The sequence below is a fragment of the Manacus vitellinus genome, unplaced genomic scaffold, assembly GCF_001715985.3.
Source record: "Manacus vitellinus isolate BGI_N305 unplaced genomic scaffold, ASM171598v3 scaffold_69_pilon, whole genome shotgun sequence".
Lineage (NCBI taxonomy): Eukaryota > Metazoa > Chordata > Aves > Passeriformes > Pipridae > Manacus > Manacus vitellinus.
Genome location: NW_021940749.1, coordinates 2,178,277 through 2,195,769, shown reverse-complemented (window position 1 = coordinate 2,195,769; position 17,493 = coordinate 2,178,277).

Here is a 17,493-nt window from a genome sequence, read left to right as displayed (position 1 = left end):
GGTTTTTTCAAAGTATCTTAAAATTTCTTTCTCTATTATTCAGCTCCAAAAACACATATTCCGAAAACATGATGTACTTTTTCTGGAGCTCTTTTGACAATAAGGTCCTTTCAAAACTGTTCTGTCTGGAGGGCACCTTTGCAGATTTAGTTATGCGCTCAAGTTCATTGATAGAGTAATCCTAAGTGACTGGGAAAACTTGGCATCTGCCTGGATCCACCAATATTTTTCAGATATGACATCCATCAGTTTTACAGCCTGTTAGGGCGGAAGCTTAAGCTGAGCTTTTCACAGACTCAGAAATGCTCCTGGTGAATATCCCCAATCACTTTTCAAGAGCATCCTATCAAGTTGGGTTGATAAAGATGAGATTAACCTATTATGGATGTCATTTTTCTCAAACACCGATATTCTCATTTGTCAGTTGTCCCTGGCAAGAAGCAGGTTTGACCTTTAAGGCAGGAATATGTAAGATGATGTCAAAATGAATCAGAAACTCAAATAAAATAGAGGTGATACAGCATTTCCAAGACTGCAAGAGTGAGAGTTCACTTCCTATGCCCCCCCCAAAGACCTTGTTCTAGAAACAGCAGTGCCAAACACCAACAAATGCCTGCTTTACTTAAATATATTTTGGTGAATTTTAATGTGCTTGCAAGGAAAGGGTGAGCAATAAGACAATGACTGGTGCAGACAAAGCTCTCGCCACTGGCAGAGTGGCCTGACCTTCTGCAGTTTTGTCACTTTAACCTTGGAAGATTTTGGCTTTGGGACTGCAGATTGCTGTGTGCCTTGTTTAGTGAGTTTGTAAAGTAAGTTAAATGAGCTGACATGGAAAAACTCTGCTTGCTATGGATATTACTGAGTTAAATACACCCTCAGGTTTCTGTGGATATAATCTGTTTCTCCTTGAATTGAAAGATTGAACTCTTTTTTTATACAGCACTCACTATTACCTCATTATGTGGTACTTGGTAAGTGCATGGTTTTGAAAATTGTCTTACAGAATATTTCTAGAAAAGAATCTATGAGAGATTGAAATACTAGTGTTGAGCTTTTATTTCATGACATCACCCATCATGACTGAACGGATCGTGGCTTTGTCTTTCTGAGTAATTGCACCCATCTTCCAAATTTGCTGAATGATCATTTACTGTTTCCTACTTCGGATGATCAAGCCTTATATCGATAAAGCTCATACAGAACCGGTTCAGAATCACACTGAAATTCAATGACAAATCTGAAAATTGAAGGCCTGTCTCACAAGCACCAATCACAGACCTGCTCATCCACCCAAACCGTGCCCCAAAGACAATCCTCTGCCCAGGAATAAAATATGAGCCCCAGTCCTGGAGAAAGTCAGCCCTCAGCTCAGGCCTAGCTATGAATTCCTGTAACACAAAAAACACGAGGTTTGTTTTTCACCTATACCCAAATTCATATCTCTGGTGAAGGCCTGAGCTGCTGACAAATAATTCCAACAGATCAGCAATTTCTGCCACTGGTTATGCTTCTTGGTGAATGCTGTGTCACTAAAGTCCATAATCCTTCCCCATGTCTCTGCCTGCCACCCCTGCTCTGGGCTGTGCCCAGCACAGGAGATGTGGGATGGAGTTTTCTGAGCAGGAAATGTCCATCAAACAGAGGAGGTACCTCCACCCTCAGTGTATCACAGTGGTGAGATGAAGATCATCACTGCAGCAATATGGCATTTATTTAGAGACAGGTAACCTTTTCCCCTTCAAAGTGCTTCAGTCACATCACCACTCAAAATCTGGCACCAGAGTTCTCAACAGCTGGAAGAATAACCTGCCCATTTCCTATTTACTTGGGTTCCTCCCATGTACCACTGCAACAGCAGTGTCCTAGGCCCCTGCTTTTTAATTCTGTGATAACTGCAGCTTTTTCAAAAATAATTTAGAATAGGGCATATATTTCTCTTCCAAATCTGAATCTAGAGAACATTTCTTTTGTGGGTAGTAGCATCAAACAAAAATATTGACAGAGCAGCCGCCGGATTTAAGAGGAAAATTATTATAACATGAAGGAAAAACTTGCATCAAGGTTTTTTTTAAAGACAAAGTGCAGTGCAAGAACTTGTGTTTACACTCATTCACACTTTGTGAATGTATACACATTCAGTTGGCAGCGTGCCAACAGCAACACCCCTGTCCTCCCTTCCAGTGCCCGGGACTTTATCCACGCTGTGTTTTCCTACCACTCTCTGTATTTTGCTACCAGTGCCTGCCCAGCCTCGCCCAGAACAAAACCAGCCAGAGTTTGACCATGATTATTTATAAGCTAAAGCATAACCTGCTCTGGTAAAATGTAAGACCTAAAGTCATCACACTCCTGTCTGTTTACCTCTTCATTACTTGGTCAAAAAAAGAGAAATATTTATGATTGCAGCTTTCAAAGTAAGTTTCCTTCTTCAAGTTGTTTTTTCAGATTTCCCACAAAAATCCCTCAACATAATAAATAATTCTAATTAGCTTACTAGCAAAGGATTTAGCCTTTTCCTAATAAATCCAAATAGTTTCAGTAGAACAAGTTCACAATCATTTTTCTTTTCTATCCCTTGCTTCAAGACTTGCCTCTTCACTTTTTTATACTCAATGCTATATTTCAGATTTTTAAGCTGAAGAAAAATCCTTCTCTCTGAAGAAGATTTTCTCATCAAGTGAGCCATATATATTTTTTAATAGGAATATCAAACCCAGCCTGACGGAACAAACACCCTAAGACATCTTCTGGACATGAATGTCTCTTTGAAAATATTAAAGCTCTAAAGGCTGAATTGTTTGCAGGTTTAACTGAACTGAAAGAATAAGAGACATTGCAATAAGACAAAATGACAACTCAGGTCTGCAGCATACAATCAATATTATAGGATTTCTTCAGCAGCCCATGCCCTGTTCACCAATTTAACACATAAAATATGTACACTTTAAAAATGGTTCCTGAAACGTTGCCCTTCAATCTATTAACAAAAGTTGACTGAGTAGGTACTTGAGAAAATCCTAATGCTAAGAAACATTTCGATCTTAGCATTTACTTTTGAATGGGGGCTTATTTTTTTAGCCAGATTTTGAAACTTTTAGTTAGTTAGTGTGGTGGAATCTGACCTTTAATAGATACTTTTAACTTTAATGTAGTGTAATGGTACGAGTGGACCTTTGTTTCCAACTGCTTGTGCTTGTTTCTGTTGACCCTGTATTGACCCCAAATAAATATGGTGCTAGGTTTACATATAAATTAATGTGGTATAAAGATAACTATTATTTCTTCAGAAAGAGTCCCCTACAACAACATAAAATTTCTTCTCAAGCCAAGGAAAGTTTATTTCACCTCTGGTAATTTTATTGTGGGTGTGCTAGGTGGAAATACAGAACTGTGAAAAGGCTCATTTTAGCAGGGATAACAACTCACCAAAGTTATTCTGAGGAATGGGGTGGAATGAATCATATTCATACGTGTGTGTGCTGGATGGCAAAAATCAATGCTTTCTCTTAGCAAAGACACTCTCGGGGATAGAGAAATCAGAGCTGCGAAAAACCCAACAAATTTTGCCTGACAGATTTTCCAGGCAAACTACACCGCTGGTGCAGTGGGAGTGCACTGGGGATGTCAGGCCCTGCTTGGAAGGAGCAGCCCGTTTCACTGCGGCTCCTTTGGGATCCCTGGGGATGCCCAGAGCCCACTGCACTCCCCACCCCCGGTGCACCACCCAGGCTGGGAAGCAGTTGAGATGTTGGGATGGGAGGGAGCAGGAGTGCAGAGGGGGATGCAGGACGGGTGCTGCAGGAACAGGCAGGCACTATCACACTCAAACCCGAAAATGGGGAGAAAAATAAGAAAAGCAGATTTGAAGGGAAATAAAAACGAAGCACGGTGTTCCAAGATGAACAAACCCCACTCGCTGGTGTCCCCATCCTATTAAGATCTAGCCCTGTGGCCTAGTTCAGCACTGTTCCCTATTTGATGCCAGTGCTGTTGCAGGCATTCCCTGGAGGCTCACCACCATTAAGCCAGTGTAATAGTGTCCAGGCTGAGAAGTCCAATTATTGGGGGTGTTTAATGGGCCCCTTTGAAAACATCCCTACCTCACTGAGTCCAACAATACCCTGTTAAACAATAATCATGGCCAGAATGGTGTATATTCCTGCAGGCCTCAGCCACAAAACCTGCCCATTTTGTCTGCGTCTCCAGCCTTCAATGGCCCTGAGAGGACAGGGAGAATTGGTATTTCTGTCTGGGAAATGCTCTCTCCTGGGAAGGAGAAAAGCAGCCTTTTCTTGCCCACCATTATCAACAATTATAGCCCTGCCTCTTTGTTTGTCAGCACTAATAATATGGCTCAGGAGAGAGCAGAACAGATGATGAAAGGTGCTCCACTAGCGTGGGGCTGACAGCTACTGAACTACCTTTGGTCCTTGTTAGGAGAAATTACGTGATCTAAATGTCAGTGCCTAATGCAACCCCATCGGAATGCACAGGACTGGAGCACATACAGCAAAAATAAGGGAAAATTGCTGCAGCCTGATGGGTGCTGGCTAATACCAGCAGTAAGAAAAGAACTACATGGAATTGAAAAATTACATATTTAACAAGTAGATGGATGGTAATAATTATTTTAGGCCAATATTGAATCCTGTCTGGGGCCATTAATTACGAGTCAATCTGCTGATCTGAGTGGGAGTGAGGTGTTTACAAACCATTGCCATGACAAAAGGATGTCTCCCATCAGCAGCTTGTTGAGGTGCCCTCGTAGGGTATTTGCACAGAAAATACACTGCAGAGCAAGGCTGAAGGCAGCAGGTAACCACCCAGCTTTTATCCAGTGAGCCTCTTCTATTTTCTGTGCTGTGCACCAGGAAGCAATACTGCTTTATGTTGAAAGGAAAAAAAGAAGCAACCTAAGGAGCGGGAGTTGCTCTAAACACAAGGAAGTCCACACTTCCAAAGGCAAACTTGCCTTGTTTTCACTCTTGAAAATAAAAGGGCAAGTCTCTGTTTGCTTCATCCTCATCAGAAAAGCTAACCCTTGTTCTGCTAAACAGGATCAAGCCAGTATTGATTCTACTCTGAGAATAACGTAGCTGAAAATTAGATGGTTGACACACACACCAAAACAAGTAGCGATAATGAAGTTGGAATAGCAAAGCTGAGCCTTAAGCTAGGCTTGATTCATACCATGAAATCATCAGGTTTTATGAGCTCAGGAGGGCTGCACCTCTTCATTATCTGGATGGAAGACTTCACAAAAAGCCTCAGGAGCTGAAGGAACAATGGAGGTACTTCAGCTCAAGATCAATAAACTGTCGTGCTGTTCAGTGCCTGGGTGCATTTTGTTGCCAGAGATCAGCTTGGAAGGGCTCAAGCACTTACTGCCACTGCCAGCCCCACAGCAAGAGCATCCTGCATCCCACCAATGCTCAGCCTACTTTGTAAAGAAGATTCTAGAATTAAAGGACAAGATGAGGACAGTGACCAAATGCCTGGGGCTGTGCCTGCCCACACTTTGTCACACCGAGCTCTGGCTCACGTCAAGACCAGAAGGTCACTGCTCGAAGGGATGGCAGCGGCAGCAGCCCTGTCTGTGGCTGTGTCCCTCTGCTACTCACATACTGGTACCATTTTTATTTGATGCCTCCTAGGTTCATGTAACAAAAGGCAGACAAAAACTAGACCTGGTTACATTTCTATGGCAGAGCTGTAGAAGCCCCTCTCCCCCCTCCACTCCTACATGTATTTCCCATATATCCCTTTTTCCAAATTAAACATCTTAGCCTATTTACACAGAAGTTTACCACACTTTTGGCTACCCTGTCACACCTATCTATACCTTCTTTCCTCAAAATGGTAAAGCTGTAACACTACAGCTATACACAGAACTCATTATATCATTTATCAGCACCAGTTTTGTCTGCTGTTTTCTCACTCTTCCTGCCCTTCAAGCAGGTGAGGAGAGTTCAAGTGGTTTAAATGATCACGTACGTGTCTCCAAAATACTTATTGCTGCTGAAGTCTAAAAACATGCATTTTAGATGAGACCCCACATTACACTTCTTTCTCCTTACTAGAGGAATCATTAGAAAGCCAATTGAGGAGTGAACTTCCATCATTTATAACTTTTTTTATGTAAAGCCAAGGTGCTGGATTGCAGTGAAGTACCTGAGCGCTCACTGCAGGCACTAATGCTGTTTATCTGCTCTGTGCAGGCTGTGCTGTGCTCAAGGTGACTCTCACAGATACCTGTGTGCATAAATACCACACTAACCACATCCCCCAAGATGTACATAATGCATTACTTAGTCAAAGCAGCAGCGTGAGGCAATGCATCATGCAAGTTACTGACACCCAGAGGGGCTCGGGGCTCTCACCAGCACTGAGTGCTTAACTGGAGTTTGCTCCTGCCTCTCTTATTTCAGCTTTCCTGGTTCTTTCTGCCAGTACCGTGTGGTGACAGCAATCCCCCAGCATTTGCCAAAAAAAAAAAGTCCTTTACTGTGTTGCTAAGTGCAGCTTGACACCACTCAGTGACCCTGTTAGAAAAGCTCAATCTTTGAAAATATATCCCTCAGTAATGTTGTAGACAAATCATAGTGAATATAAGCAGCTTTGAACTCTGAAGTCATCATAATCCACAGTCATAATTATGTGAAATGAATAAATGAAGCTGGATTAAGTGATGATCTCTGACCAGGTTCAAAAGAATGGCACTGGCTGCACCAACAGTTAGCAAAAGGAATTGGAAATGAGGCCAACTAGTCAGGAAAAGACTGCTCATCTTCACTTATATTCCCTGTGGTTTTGTGCTATAGAGATTATTGTTATTTTTTCATCTACCAGCCTGTAGAGTGCCTCAAAACTGCATATGAATTTTCCATGGTGCCACTTGCTATCTATGCCTCGCTCAGGGCTCCTCTGGACCAACTGAGGGAGGAGGGAGGAGGCCCAGGAGCTTCCTTCTGCTGAAGGAATCTGGAGGCTCAGGAGGGACTTTTAAATGGTGAATAAAGGGGGAAAAGGGACTTTGTCAGAGCACTTTAGTGGATGCACATGGCATTAAGGCATTGCTGCGGTTGGGGTCAGGTGTGAAAGGCCAGAGAGTTCTTCAGAAATCATAACATCATAATAAATAAATAAATAAAACTCTCAGAAGTGCAGAAAGAGACAGACCTTAAACATGTGCTGTGGTTTAACCTCAGCCAGCAACTGAACCTCACACTCATTCATTCCCCCCAGTGGGATGGGGGAAAGAATCAAAGAGTAAAAGTGAGTGCACTGCTCAGCAATAACGAAAGCACCCCTGATTTATCAACAGTTTTCAGCACAAATCCAAGCCACAGCCCTATGCCAGCTACTTTGAAGAAAATGAACTCTTTCCTAGCCAAAACCAGCCCACATATCAAAACCATCACATCTTCACCCAGAACAGCAGATTTGGTGTGCCCAAACTAAGTATTTTGATTTTATGTTGACTTACAGAAAAATATTGCCCAAGAAATCTTTGGCTTTACAAATATCCTTTCCCCCACCTCCTTTTGAAGGGAAATGTATCAGATGTGAATTTAGCTATAGATATTATACTTGTTAAGATTTTGGCTCCTACTACAGCTCTTACTGTAATGCTAACTTTAGCATAATACTTCAGCTTCAATAGATTTTTAAAATCTGGGAAGTCTTAACACAAATTTTACCATGAGGAGTGACTCCTAGATTATCTGTACACTGCAAATTCTCTCATCAGAAGTCAAATTGTCTGATGAAATGTGTATTCCTGAAATGTCCACATGGAGTTGTAAGGGGGATTCAATTAAAATCACACTTAGTGCAAGATACACTTAAATACACTGGAATAATTGTGTGCAAAGAGCAACAAAAAATGTCAGTGGACAACTCCTACAAGTTATTTCAAGCATCAGAAAAGTGCCAGATCTCCACGATTTCCGTAGGAAGGCTCTGCACACATCACAGCAGGGTTTTTCATCTCTGGGTCACTGACTGCAGGGCACCAGGCTGCAGGTGAACTACAATCAGCAGTCTCAGTTCTCTGCCTCTTTTAGTTTCTTTTGTGTCTTTAAATCAGGAACACGGTGTCAAAAGCATCCCGTGTTTGACAAATACATGGGGGGTGATGTGGTGGTGGTGGTGTTATTTTTCCTGGGTACTCAGCTAGCAGGCCGTAAAGCACCCCCTGGGTTCTCTCCAGAAGCCAATCAGTTCTTCCTCATGACCAAAGAAACAAAAAAATAAATTGAAACATTCCACAATCTCTGTCCCTTGATTTCTCGCTTTTATCCACAACTTGTCCCTCTCATTTTCCAGCTTACATAGCGCGGATTCCAATCCTCTGCCAGAAAACGGGAATAAACTAGTAACAGCTATTTCAGGATAAACATTGACTGTCACAACTCTTCGAAGCCTGGTCTGTATTTCTGCCCCATTCTACAGGCAGTACCACCAACACCTGCACAATCCCTTGCAAACCTTCCAAGCTACTGTCTATCCTCACCAAGCAGTGTCACATTTAACTGCTGTGGTTCCACCACCTGAAGGGGAACAACAGTGTCTCTGGTGACACTGCAGACACATCTTGCCATTTCTGCCTGCATGGCCAAGCTGCAGAGGAATAATTCACCAAGGGTGACGTGCAGGATTTGTCCCACCCGCTGTCTTTTCTATTGTAAATGCCGAAGATGCATCAATCTGGAGGCTGCTTTTCACTTTTCATTTCCCCAAAAAAGCACTTGCAAAGAAGATGAGGCAACTGTGAAAAACTGCCACTTGTTTCTGTTGGGGAGAGGACGCCCACCCTTCACAGGTACATCCCTGTCTGCTTCCATTCCCTGCTATAATGAGCCCTGTTCCTCCCAGTTTAGAGCACTGCCTGCAATGCCAGACTAAAGAGACGCCTTTCCCACTCTCCTCCCCGAAACAGATACAAGCTGGCACACACGGAAAAGTACACAGCAATGCCTCCTACTTGCCATTATTTAAATGCCACATCTTTATTTAAAAGAGAAAAAAACCCACCAACCTCATCCCCCCAGAAAGTTACATCAAGAGACACTCTTATCCTTTCAAACACAGCAAAACTATGTACATTTTCTTCTGAGAAGTTTACAGCTGTTATTGTTGAAAATTACTTCCTGATTTTCCAGGTATTATGTCCACAAGGATTTATTGGGGAAGGAGGGGCTGCTCTCCCTCTTTTTTAGCCCATCTTTGTGCACTGTGCACAAGGCCACCTCACCCTGGAAAATGTCACTGCTGCTGCCCTCTTGCTAGAGCTGCTATTTTGGAACAAAAGCACTTTAGGATTGCCTTTGATCAAGATGTGATGCGGGGTCCTAAAGTTTGTCATAAGAAAATGCTGTCACTCAGTTTCAAATTGCTGGCCTATTTAAGAAGATGACATGAACAGGGCGGCTCTCTTTTCTCCAAGCATGTAGTTAGATGCAATCACCGTTTGTGTCTCAGAGCTCTCAGGTTCTCTACCGCTTCCCATCACTTTGTTAAATGTCATCCCTCACTACCTGTCAAGGCCTTTGCATTTTTTGAAAACCAGGAAAATTATTAGGGAGCCTTAAGAAGGTCTTCCGGACATAACTGTCAGTCTCTTTTTTCCTTTTAAATGCCAAGAGCTGTGTTAATTCGCTACATTTTCCATGTAGGTGGAAGTTGTTTTCTCAGCTACATCAGGCAAATCCCCAAACTTCCCTGAATTCCAGGGTAAAATATGTTAAAACTGCCTCAACACCATATATTACAAAGTTTAGAATATGGGGAGGTGAGAGTGTGAGACTTGTTGAAAAAAATATGTATACTGAGATTTCCGTGAATCACAGCAGTGTAACTCTTAAGAAAAGTTATTTGAATTTTCCTGTTAGCTTTTAAGTCATTAAAAATCACTTAAATGAAATAAATAATTGAAGTTTAAGGCACTAATCACTCCAAAGATAGCGAAACTTTGCCAGCTGGACAGACCTTCAAGAGAAACTGCAAGCACATGGCAATATCTTTCCTCATAATTTTGTTCCATTTTAACTGAAGACATTTCTTGGATGACAATTTAAAGGATGGAAACATCTAGAAGGTGGATCTCTCATGCCGGAGAAAGGACTGGTTTGAGCCCTGCTGTGTGGGCAGAGCTATGGACAAGATGCTGTTCTGCCCACAGGGTTTCTGGAGGAACTGCCTTCTGTCTCCCTTGGAAGAAGGTTCTCCTACATGACATACTTAAACCATTGAAGGAAAGAAAGGACAAGACCTAAAAACACTTAGAGAATAATTTTCAGAACCTACTTCTGTCTTTGTAACTCACACGATATGAGTATTAATGAGAGTAAATGTATTTAAGCATTTTTGGCTGCAAATCAGTAACTCTTGGGTATAACCTATATAAGTAACTACCTTCCCATGGAAAACATCCAGCAGATTAAGGATACTCCTACACCTAATAAACACCAGCAATATAATTATGTGCTTGATTTAGTAGCCATACAAAAGTGCAGGTGGGAAAATCAGTGAATACACACTAACAAGGCCAGAATAATCTGGGAAAAAAAACCCCATAGTTGCATTGTGGGTAAAAATAACGTTCCTTCAAAGAAAGTAGGATAAATTCTAAGGGATAATGTAGCAATATATTTTGCTCTGACATGAATCCCCTTGCCCTGATAACATGCACATATGGCTCAAAGAACAGAATTCACAATCCTTAGAAATTTATAAAGTGGAAACATTGATTGCACTAAAAAATGTATTATAGTAATGACAGACTGCACCTGTATGATTTTATTAATTGATGTCTAATGTCCAACAGAATGTAGTTTTGAAACTGATAGATTGCTGGATTGTTATCTCCCTTAATTTCTTTTTAATAAATTAAACCCCACCAATCTGCTATAGACATCATTATAGGTACAGGGAAGGCATTTGATTTATAATGTTTCTAAATAGATGGCACTGTGATGAATTACCACTGCACAAGATAAGTAGATTATTGGGTTGTGGGCTCTATTTTCTACTTTTCACTTTTAAAGCTATGATTCCAAGAAAAAAATCCCTGTAGATGTCACTGATTTTACAAGAGAGACAATGTGTGGTGGTACTGAAAATCATGGTTCTCTCTTTGAGGGCATGGGCAAAAAACCAGTATATTGGCCATCCACCATGGAAAGCCTGGAAGGAAACACTGCCAGGTACAAGGTACAGTCCTTAATCCAGGGCAATAGATTGTATTTATGGCAAGAGAGGGACTGGATTTTAAAATGAGGATGATGCAAAGAGATGAGAAAGAAGAGCAGATAAGGAGATCTGTGGTGCCAACATTCATTTTCAAAAACCCATTAAAATTTGTATGTATGTGCAAATGTGGGCATGTTTTCATGTGTAGGTCTGAGTAGGCACATATTGGGAAAAAATAGGTGGAAAGGACCTTAACCATCAGCTTGGGTGGCTCATCTTTAGAAACCTCACCTATTCCCAAAGTTTGTGCCAGTATGTTCAATAACAGAGATTTCAAAGCTCTCTTAAGCTGTCATTCCAGTGCTTGTGTGCACAAATATATGCTAACATAAAGATGCCATCTTCAAGTTTGCTGGAAATAAGTACTTTAAATCTAGAACTTGTTATTCCAAATTGTTCTGTTAAAAGAGTAATAAATTAAAAAGACTGAATTCCATTTTTCAAGCTGGCAGTATTCTTTTGAAATGAATTTTTGATATCCATAATGGCATGTTTTCCTATGGATTAATAAAACCATAGCTAAGGGGAACCATTACTATCAACATGAGTCCAGGGCCTCAGACAGCTAATTAATAGCAGATCGCTCTTCTCTCGATTCCAGGTTTTTTTAAATGTGAAGATCTCCATAATTGAATGTCATGCAGAATATTATGCAAAGCATCATGCTTTTTTCCCAAGATCAGCAGGAGCTGAGTGCCATCGGAAAGGATGTGACAGTACAGAGTTTGAGGAGCTCTAATGTTTACTCATTGAAAGTCTACAAATGCAAATCACAGTAGGACTCAAAATGGAGCCCTGGGGGAATCCGAGAATAACTGAAGCCCAGCTGGAATGAAAAATCCTCTGGAACAACAAATTCAATATGCCAGGGAAAAAAAGTAGGTCTGAACAGAATAAAGTCTTGCAAGCAGACGGACAAACACAGTAGCAAAAGTTGTGCTCAGAGATGAAAACCAAAATAAAAAAGGGTGTTACCATGATGGGAAGGGGGACCTGAAACACGTTAACCTAATTGCATTCTCACCAATTAAAACGAGGACACTTTCATCTTCAAAATCCCGTGTGTTAACAAATACCTCAGCATCCTGTTGTCCGTGTAGAACCACACTTTCTATGTGTCTTCTAATGAAATATGTGTAATATCCAATTACCAGTCAGTCTCCAATTAAAATACTATTTCCCAATAATATGATCCTGCTAACTGAATTTCCACACAAGCCCTTGGCATCCTACTTTGTGAGCAGTTCTGCCATCCATCAGTTATTGTGCTGTCAGGTCCGGGGCTGTGCTGAGCAGATGGCCATGGATGCCGCCTGAATTCCGACTGCTGGTTTCCATGCAAGCACAGAAGATGGGAACGAACATTTCCATATGGAGCACAGCTAAAATGAACCCACAAGGTGTCACTGTTGCTCCAGAGAAATTTAGCAGCCGGGGGATTTATCTGGGCACAAAGTAAGACTGAGAGTGGGGGATTGATTCCAATGGGGATGCATCAGCAGAAGGCCTGGTAACTGTTCTTCACTTTCCCAAATACTACACATGCCCACATCTTTAAAGCAAAAGAAAACAGCGTGGAGAAACAGCAGCAACACCTACCCAAATGTCATGAGCTCTTCCATCCTTCTGCCAGTTCCTCCCTGCTTGCTGCGCTGCTGCCTCTTGCAAAACCTCCATGTTGGATAACATCAGGCTGTGCCACTGCTCCAGCTGGGGAAGCTGCCAAAGTGAGGGCAGCTGGGCCCTGGAGCTTTCAGACCCCACCTTCAGCTCGGGTGAACCAGAAAGCAAAGCTAACAGCAAACGTAAATCTGCTGCTCGGCACAAAATGCAACAAGAACCAAGGACTTCCTTGGGCCTGGCTGTTTTATTTCAATGAAAGCTTTATAGCAAAAATAAATATTTAAGTAAAACCAACCAGAATATATTTCAGAGTATGACTGGCTTTATTCAAGCCTACATATTCCCGATTTTAACAAAAAAAAATGGGGTTCATAGCATGCACCCTGTAGGGAAACACAGTCACTGCAAATATTCCAACACCTGCAGGAGCAAAGATTCAGACTAAACAGAAGCACATCCTCACAGTGTCTTCCCTAAACAGTTGTCTATGGATTAACTGTGCCAGTTCATTTTTCCCAAGCTGTAAATGAGGTTTTTATAAGAGAAAGGTGGCTCATCTGTGTGTTTGGTGGGATGCTTCTACTGAAACTTCTCACCACTGCTGCTGCAGGTGGATGGATGTCCAGATATGTCCATCAGTGATGCACATGTGGGATGAAAGGAGAAATAACTAAATGTACCTCAAGAACACTGAGTTACCCTTGGGATGATGAAGACAATCTTGAAAGCAAAAATAATTAATTTTCTTATTAATCCAGTCTCAGGAAAAGAAACCACATCTGTGCTGTTTTCCACCTCTCTCCCTTCACTAGTCTTCAAGATAATGGCTTTGCTAGAAATAGAAATGCCAAGGTTTTTTGATCTCCAGCACCCCCACAGACCACTCACACTCTCTTTTGCTATGAAAGTGATTTCTCACTAGGGAACTGAGAAAGATTTCAAACAACATGAAATACAATGAGCAGGAACCTGTTTTCTCTCATCAGGCACTTTGTAACACTGGCTGCAGATCTGCTGTATTGGGATGGAGAATATGGCCTAAGTACCTACATGTTAGAGGGTTTCCATATAAAGGGGTGTTGCTGCTGTGTGGGTGAAAGAATCAGACCTAGGTTTGATACAATCAGAAGCAAACACAATTTCTAGCCCTTTGCTGTCCTGAGTGAGACCTTCACAAAGCTAATGCAAAGAATCACAGCCTGCAGAAAAATCGCTGGGTTTTAGACCATGTGCTGCAAAGACACTCCTGGGTTTGCTGTAAGTCCCAAAATCACACCAAAACCACAGAATAAATGGATAATGCTATGTATGGTAGAGCACTTCTCAGTATGCCCAGTTAACTCGAACTCTGTTTTAATCTGGATGTATTAAAAACTCCCCAGAATCGAGTCAGTGCCTGTGTCCAGATATATGAGCATTTACAGGGCACACGAGACTTCCACTAAATAAATCATGTGATCTCTCCCAGGCTCAGGAGCCCCTGCAGCTCATTCATACAGAGCCAATGAATCACAGCTATGTTGAGCAGGGAGCTGTACAGCACAGCCCATCAGGACCTCATTTTCTTACTGTGGACATGGTAATAATATTGCCCCCACTGATCACTGCCGAGAGTCCCAGCCACAGATCACGCCAGCTCTGGGCAAGGCAGCAATTCTGTTTCCTCACAGCAGGTTACAGCTGACATCAGTCATCCCCTGGGCCTGCAGAGGTGGCCTGAGGCTGCCAGAGTGTCTCAGCCAGCACCTTGAGCATCTCTGCCACTATGGGCAGGAAAGGGAAAGGAGGAGGATCGAGCTAGTGGGGCTAATGGAGGAGTTATGTTTGGAGGAGAACCGTTTGCCCGAACAGATGGATTGGTGCTTGCCCGATATCCACCTCCAGTTCCCTGAGCTGTTAATAGCCTCAGCCTCTCCCAGTGTTAGTCACAGAAGTGCTGTTCAGAAAAAGGGACCATTTCCTTTGCTGAGCTGGAAAAAACAGCCTGTACAGACTAGGGATATCTCTCCTCTTTCTCCTGTCTGGTTGTCTCTGCACTGTCTGGCTGAGCCTCATTTATTTCAACTGCCTGCAGCTGGGGCATCCAGCCCACGTTTACCTTGGTCCTGGGACACGGCAGTTTCCTAGGACAGGCTGAAATGGCCCTCACAGCCCACCTCCACCCCACCGCCTGCTGGACACAGGGGAAAGGCAAAATGAAAGAAAGGCACCTGGGTTTGGTTTTAAGGAGGCAAATTACTATTTGAATGGGAGAACAAGCCAGTTGCAAACTGCAGTGGAGGCTTGGGATTGATGTGAGTAGATGGGGTATGTCTTCAGAAGGTGGAACTGAAGTCACCCCCATGAATGTGCACATTCCTCTCTCACAGGAATCAAACCCACCCTCGCCCGGTGCCTCTGGAAGAGTGGAGTGAAAGAAGGGGCTTAGTTTTTACTGAATGGCTTTTTTTGGGGAGATGTCACTGCTAAATCAAACCCAGGAGCTTCCACAGTGAGCAGAAACCTTCTTTGGCCATAACCTTACAGAGTATCTTCAGAAGCAAACACAGCTTTGGAACAGAAATCTGTCCTTTGAAATGAATTGTAACATACCTAATACTACATAGTTTTACTTCAAAGACTGCCTATTTGCTCTGCATTTGTCAGCACTTCCTGTGAGATTCCTAATACTAGATTAGTATGGAAAATGTGGGAACATTGGGTTACTCCATTTAAATATGTTAGGCTATCTTTTCTGTAGACAAAGGGCTCATCAAATAATGGACTTTCCTTGAAGATAGACCTGCTATATTGAGAAACACAAAAGCCACTCAGCAGTTACCTCTAAGACATGGTAACCTTATATTTTCTAAAGGAAAGAATGACCCATGGATACTGCAGCATGAACTGCTCTTCTCCTGTTCATTATTCAGGGGAGGTCTTTACCTATCACGTTACAGAAGCATTTCATACCTTCATAGAGTTCATTTTCCCCCAGGTGCTCTCCACTGTGCTTGATATTAATTATTTGTGATAGTTAACATTTACTGAAAGGTATCGCAATATCCCTCCCAGCCATAGGGAAAGGAGCTAATACCTCAGGTAAGCAAAAAGGAGTTTTCCCTATGGAAAAACAGCATGATTTCAGCATGAGCTGGCTGCTCCACATTACCACTGACCCAGAGAGGACTGGATATCTGAAAGAGGCACCAGCCATCACCTCCCTCAGGGGTGAGCTGAGATCTGATACAAGAAGTCAGCACAAAGCAATCCGATGTCCACTCGGTGTAACTGCCTCCCTCCTGGTGTTAAAGAGGTCATAACTCTTCTCAAATCCAAAATACTCTTACTGTGTACAACTTGTTGCAATATAACTGAGAAACACCTCTGTGTCAGGCCTTCCCTAACCACAGGCATGTCCTTGTGTACAAATAAATAAAAATCAAGAAATTGCATGGCTCTGTTTTCTCAAAATCCCTTACAGTTACTCGTTCTCTCATCAGAACTTTTCCCAGCCACCTCACATTTCTGGTGTCTCTGTCTGCTGGGATTACTTTCTGCAGGAGATCTGAGAGACTTGAGCAGGACAGGGGCTCTAGTCTTGCTTCTGTGAATATAAGAATGGCTGTCCTAAACCACAGCAAAAGTCTGTCCAGGATGCTGTCTCTGGTAGCAGATAACAGCCAGGTGTAATGGACTTAAATGGAGGAAGTGGGAATACCCTCCAAATGATCATCTTGTTTGCCACTTTTTTTATTCTATTGGTGGTAGACAGGGATGAGCCAAAGTTAATCACTGCAGTGGTACAGGTTAAAGAGAGTAAAGGGCTGCTGTTTATAAGCAATCGGTTCAGCTGAGTTGTTTTGCTGATACCAATTTTAAAGAGGTTTATTACAATGTGATTTCTAAGTTGTTGCTAATCACCTACAGTGTCTTTGCATGAGTGCACATGTTATTTATAGTGCAGGCAGAGTTTAATCCCAGGTATGACATGAATAATCGATGATAAGTAAGTACTAAGGTATAAAATCACAATTTATCCTGGATTAAGCATCATGAACTAGCTGAGAACAGTACAATGCAATGTTTTTTAAAGAGATAATTCTCTTGGAACTTGGTTTACTGCACTTTCCTGAATTGAAAAACACACCTCATTATCATCCTGCCAATGCTTCCCAATATTTAAGTACCTGAAGAATAAGTTACCTAAACTTAAGCAACTTTAAGTTACTTACATACTTACTCCCTTTCAAAATCTATTTATTTATCACTTATTTGGTATCATTTTCATGTGGAACTCTCTGGTCATTCCCTTCAGGCAGCAAGGGGGCTCTTATTTGAGTGTAATAAAGAAAGCCCTGCTGTTCTGTTTTTCCAGGAATCAAATCGTGTGCTAACATTTTCTGTCTCGATTTGCTTCCTGGACCCAGCCAATATTTGGTGGCATGGTATTTATTTTGCTTTAACAGCAAGATAACACACTTCAGAAATGAAAGTATTCACAAATTATTCTAGGAGTGTCACCACAAAAGGAGGTCAATAATGAATTAAAACAATGTTATCATTCCCAGTTCCTTATATATGCTACCCACAAACATGTTACAAATTGGCATTACAAAACCCTGACCATCGGTA